This window comes from Mus caroli, chromosome 4 (assembly GCF_900094665.2).
Source record: "Mus caroli chromosome 4, CAROLI_EIJ_v1.1, whole genome shotgun sequence".
Taxonomy (NCBI): Eukaryota; Metazoa; Chordata; class Mammalia; order Rodentia; family Muridae; genus Mus; species Mus caroli.
Window position 1 is genome coordinate 547,662 of NC_034573.1, and position 6,186 is coordinate 553,847.

Here is a 6,186-nt window from a genome sequence, read left to right on the forward strand (position 1 = left end):
TCTCTCTCTCTCTCTCTCTCTCTCTCTCTCTCTCTCTCTCTCTCTCACACACACACACACACACACACACTTAACCACCACTAAAACCAAAATAATAGGAAGTAACCATCACTAATATTTTTCAATGCCAATGGACTCAATTCCCCAGTAAAAAGACATGGTAACAGAATGGGTGCATAAACAGAATTCATCATTCTGCTGCATACAAGAAACACATTTCAGAAACAAAGATAGTCATTATCTCAGTATAAAGGGCTAGAAAAAGCTTTTTCAAGCAAATGGACCCAAGAAAAAAGCTGCAGTAGCCATTCTAACATTTAATAAAATAGACTTCAAGCAAAAATAATCAATAGAGACATTGAAGGACCCTTCATACTCATAAAGGAAATATCCACCAAAAGGACATCTCAATTCTGCACTTCTATCCCCCAAATGCAAGGGCTTCTATCCCCCAAATGCAAGGGCTTTTCACTTTCATAAAAAATGTTACTAAAGCTTAAATACCATATTGAACTCTACATCTTAATAGTGGGAGACCTCAACACCCCACTCTCACTAATTGACAGGTCATAGAGACAGAAACTTACCAGAGAAAAAATGAAACTAACAGACATTATGATTCAAATAGACCTAATGGATACCTATAGAACATTTCATACAATCACAAAAGGATATACATTATTCTCAGCACCTCACAGAACCTTCTCCAAAATTGACAATATAATGGTTCACAAAGCAAACTTCAACAGATACAAGAAGATTAAAATAACTTCATGAATCCTATCAGATCACCATAGATTAAAGCTGGACTTCAAAACCAGAAAAACCACAAATTCTACATACACATGGAAACTGAACTACTCTCTACTCAGTGATCACTGAGTCAGGGAAGAAATGAAGAAATTAAAGACTTCTTAGACTTTAATGGAAATGAGGGCACAACATACCCAAACTTATGGGACACTATGAAAGCACTGCTAAGAGGAAAGTTCATAGCACTAAATGCACTCATAAAGAAGTTGGAGATTTCTCATACCAACGAATTAAAAGCATATTTTAAGTTGATAGAATAAAAAAGCAAACACACTTAGGAGGAATAGAGGGCAGGAAATAAACTCAGGGCTGAAATCAGTCAATTAGAAACAAAGAGAACAATATAAATAATCAATGAAATCAAAACTTGGTTCTTTGAGAAAAACAACAGGATAGACAAACCCTTAGACTACCTAACTAAAATACAGAGAGACATTACTTAAATTAACAAAATCAGAAATGAAAAGAGATATAAGAATGGACAATGAAAAGATTTAAGGAATCATCAGTTCTTACTTCAAAAGCCTGTACTTCACAAAATTGGAAAATATAATGAAATGGATGATTATTTTAGACAGATATCAAATACCAAAGCTATATCAAGATCAAGTAAACTATCTGAATAGTTCCCTGAGGAAATAGAAGCAGTCATTAATAGTTTCCCAACCAAAAAAACCCAGGATAGTTAGAACAATTCTGAGCAATAAAGGAACTTCTGGAGGTATCACCATCCTTGACTTCAAGCTGTACTCAGAGCAATAGTAATAAAACTGCATGGTATTGGTATAGAAACAGGCAGGTGGAACAATGGAATCAAATTGAAGACCCAGAAAGAAACCCACACACCTATGGACACTTCAACAAATGGTGTAGGTTTAACTGGATGTCTGTATGTAGAAGAATGCAAATATATTCATATTTATCACTCTGCACAAATCCAAATGGATCAAAGACTTCAAAATAAAATCAGATACACTTATCCTAATAGAACAGAAAGTGGGGAATAGCCTTGACCTTGTCGTTACTAGGGTCAGCTTCCTGAACAAGATACCAATGGCTCAAGCACTAAGGTCAAAAATTAATAAATAGGACCTTTTGAAATGTAACAGGTTCTGTAAGTCCAAGACAAAAACCACATGATCATCTCATTAGAGGCTGAGAAAGCATTTGACAAAATCCAATACCCATTCATGATAAAAGTCTTGGAAAGACCAGGAATTCAAAGTCTATACCAAAACATAATAAAAGCAATATACAGTAAACCAGTAGCCAACATCAAACTAAATGGAGAGAAACTTGAAGCAACCTATTCTCTCCCTACCTATTTAACATAGTACTTGAAGTCCTGGCCAGACCAATTAGACAACAAAAGGAGATCAAAGGGATACAAATTGGAAAGGAAGAAGTCAAAATATCACTTTTTGCAGATGATATGATAATATACATGTCACCTAAAAAATTCCACCAGAGAACTCCTAAACCTAATAAATAACTTCAGTGAAGTAGCTGGATATAAGATTAACTCAAACAAATCAGTGGCCTTTCTCTACACAAAGGATAAACAGGCTGAGAAAGAAATTAGGGAAACAACACCCTTCTCAATAGTCACAAATAATATAAAATACCTTGATGTGACTATAACTAAGTAAGTGAAAGATCTGTATGATAAGAACTTCAAGTCTCCGAAGAAAGAAATTGAAGAAGATCTAAGAAGTTGGAAAGATCTCCATGGATTGGCAGGATTAATATAGTAAAAATGGTTATCTTGCTGAAAGCAATCTACAGATTCAATGCAATCCCCATCAAAATTCCAACTCAATTCTTCAACGAATTAGAAAGGGCAATTTACAAATTCATCAGGAATAACAAAAAACCTAGGATAGCAAAAACTCTTCTCAAGGATAAAACAACCTCTGGCGGAATCACCATGCCTGACCTAAAGCTGTACTACAGATCAATTGTGATAAAAACTGCATGGTATTGGTACAGTGACAGACAGGTAGATCAATTTAATAGAACTGACAACCCAGAAATGAACTCATACACCTATGGTCACTTGATCTTTGACAAAGGAGATAAAGTGGGGAAAAGACAGCATTTTCAACAAATGGTGGTTATCATGCAGAAGAATGAGAATTGATTCATTCTTATCTCTTTGTTCAAAGCTCAAGATTAAGTGGATCAAGGAACTCCACATAAAACCAGAGACACTGAAACTTATAGAGGAGAAAGTGAGGAAAAACCTCAAAGATATGGGCTCAGGGAAAAATTCCTGAACAGAACAGCAATGACTTGTGCTGTAAGATCGAGAATCAACAAATGGGACCTCATAAAAGTGCAAAGCTTCTGTAAGGCAAAGGACACTGTCAATAAGACAAAATGGCAATCAACAGATCAGGAAAAGATCTTTACCAATCCTAAACCCATAGGGGGCTAATATCCAATATATATAAAGAACTCAAGAAGTTAGACTCCAGAAAACCAAATAACCCTATTAAAATGGGGTGGAGCTTTATTCTTAATAGCCTGAAACAGGAAACAACGTAGATGACCGTCAACAGAAGCATGAATATAGAAACTGTGGTATATCTATACAGTAGATAACTACTTAGCCATTAAAAACAAAGATATCATGAATTTCACAGGCAAATGGATGGAACTAGAAAATACCACGTTGAGTGAGGTAACTGAGACCCAAAAGGACATGCTAAAATCTACAGACCTAAAGAAGCAAATAAAGAGAGCACAAGGGAGGATGGCTTAATTTTTCTCAGAAGGGAAAGCAAAATAGATACCAGAAGATTATGAAAGGAGGGAACTGAGTGGAAGAGAGGTTGGGGAGGGGAGGAAGGGTGGGAGTTTCATATGTAGGGAGAATAGGGAGAGAGAAGAGAGATCTGCTGCGGAGTGAGGGCAATCTTTATAACATGCCAGAGATCTGGGATGGGGAAGGACCCGAAAGGACCTAAGGGGGTGACTCTAGCTGAGGTTCCAAGCAGTGAGGAATATGAATCCTGAAGTGGCCACTTCCTGTAGGACTCTGAGTGGAAGGATAAGGACAGCAACCTACCCACCAAACCTTCCATCCAAAATGTGTCCTGCCTACAAGGTGTGCATGGACAAAGATAGAGCAGAGACTGAGGAAATCACCAACCAATGACTGCCCCAAAGTGAGACCCATCCTCTTGTCAAGAACCAATTCCTGACACCATTAATGATACTCCTTTATGTGTTAAGGTAGGAACCCTAGCATAACTGTCCTCTGAGAGACTCCACACAGCAGCCAAGGGAAGGAGATTCAGAGACCCACAGTCAAACATTAGATGGAGTTTGGGAATATTATGGAAAAGTTGGAGGAGATATTGAGAGACTTGAAGAGGACAGGAATTCCACAGGAAGACGAACAGAGTCAACTATCCTGGACCCTTGGGTGCTCCCAGAAACTGAATTTCCAACCAAAGGGTAAGTATGGGCTGGACATAAGACCACTGCACATATGTAGTTGATGAGCAGCTTTGTCTTTATGAGGGTACCCAAAAGTGTTGCCTACCTGCCTGTCTGTGGATCCTGCACCCCTAAATTGACAGTCTTGTTTGGCCTCAGTGGAAAAGGATGTGCCTAGTTCTTCAGCAACTTGATGGGCAGTGTGGGATTGTGAGGTGTTGGGATGTTGAGTGGGGAGCTCGGGGGTTGACACTCAGAGGGGGGCTTCCCCTTAATGGGAATGGGGGGATGACTTATGAGAGTGTGTATGGGGAGGAGAGGAATGGTTGATATTGGGTTGTAAAGTGAATAAATAAATACATTTAATAAAAAACTAGTATGACTCAAGGACAAAATTGGGGTTTTCTATTTGGGTTTTTCCAACAGAATAAAACTCAGCCTCTGTGAAGAAACAAGCAAACAAGCAAGCAAACAAGCAAACACAAACAAATAAAAAACCCTAGTAATCTGTTCTCTGTTTTAGTGATCTTTCCCCACTGTGGCTTTCAGACAGAGGGCTCTAATTTGCCCCAGATATGTATGTCTGTTTTCTCTATTGATTGCTCTGTGTGTTCTGCTGGGGTTCCTTGAAGATGATGGGAGACCACAGTATTTCAGAAACTAACACCTGCTCCCGATACTGTGGTGTTTGCTGGAGTCACTATGCTTCTCATTTTGGGAAACTTGTATACAGTCCATGCTTTTATTTCTTACTGTTTCTTCGATTTGCCCGTGGTTCCTCTCTCTCTCACCTACCCACTTCCTTCCCTATGGCACATTACTGTGCAGTGCAGACTGCCTTGAACCCAAGATGCTCATTTCAGTACTGGTATTTCAGAGTGGTGCCATCATATTTCCCATTACCTGCATGGCCCAAAATGTAGGTTCCTCATAGTGGCAACTATGTTTTCTTGGCTGCATTTGGGGCCATAGTTGGTGCTTTATAAAAGTGGCTTCTCTGAAAGCACATGGGTTTTATTGGGCCCAAAGACTGCTAGGAATGACTGAAAGGTCATCTCTGCCACCAACACCCTGCAGAAGCAGAGTTGGCCCTACCAGATACTTTGCCTTCCCATTGGAAACTTCTCTTCTTTCCAGCTATTCATCACATTCTTCTTCCACACTCTCTTCAGGAACTCTCCAGTAAACCTAAGGAGAAGAGGAGGGAGAACCAGCCCCACTCTACTCCTGCACTTGGGAGGATATCCTTCTACAGCCTTCTAAGCATCTTCTTGGGAAAAGGCATAGATAGTTCTTAGAAGATTGTCTCTATTTCCCATTTGTCTTTCCTCTCCCCATCCCTTGCTTTTTTCCCAAGTCCTGCAAAGTTATTCCAGACTCTAATTTCTTTTCTAAATGAAACTGCTTGTCAGACCAAGTACATTTGGTGATTTCACAAATACTGTCGCTCTCAGGCTCCCAGTAAAGGTGGATGCAAGAGAAATAACTCATTCTTGTTACTCAGAATTTCAGGATCAGGCCAGTCCAGGTGACAGGTTACACACTGCCTTTGACTTCTGGAAAACTCCTTTAGCAGTTGAAATAGTCTTCAATCCTGGGAAACTTTTATTATTAAGGAGCTCTTTTAAATGTTAACCCGAATAGTCTTTCCAGTATGAAGAAAAGGCTCATTTCTCAAAGCCCTTAGGGCATGCTAGTACAGTGATAACAAGATTCTGTTTAGTTAGCTTTTAAGATTTCACTTGAACATTTGATTTTTAAATGGCTTACTTATTACTAAATATATTTCCACATATTTTAACTTTTAGTACAATTTGTTATTTTTAATAATTAAGTTATTTTTTAATGATTTCCTGGATATTTAATGGAGTTTGATTACTCTCACCCACACTCTTTTCATCTCCTTCCATTCTGGTCAAACTTCTCCTT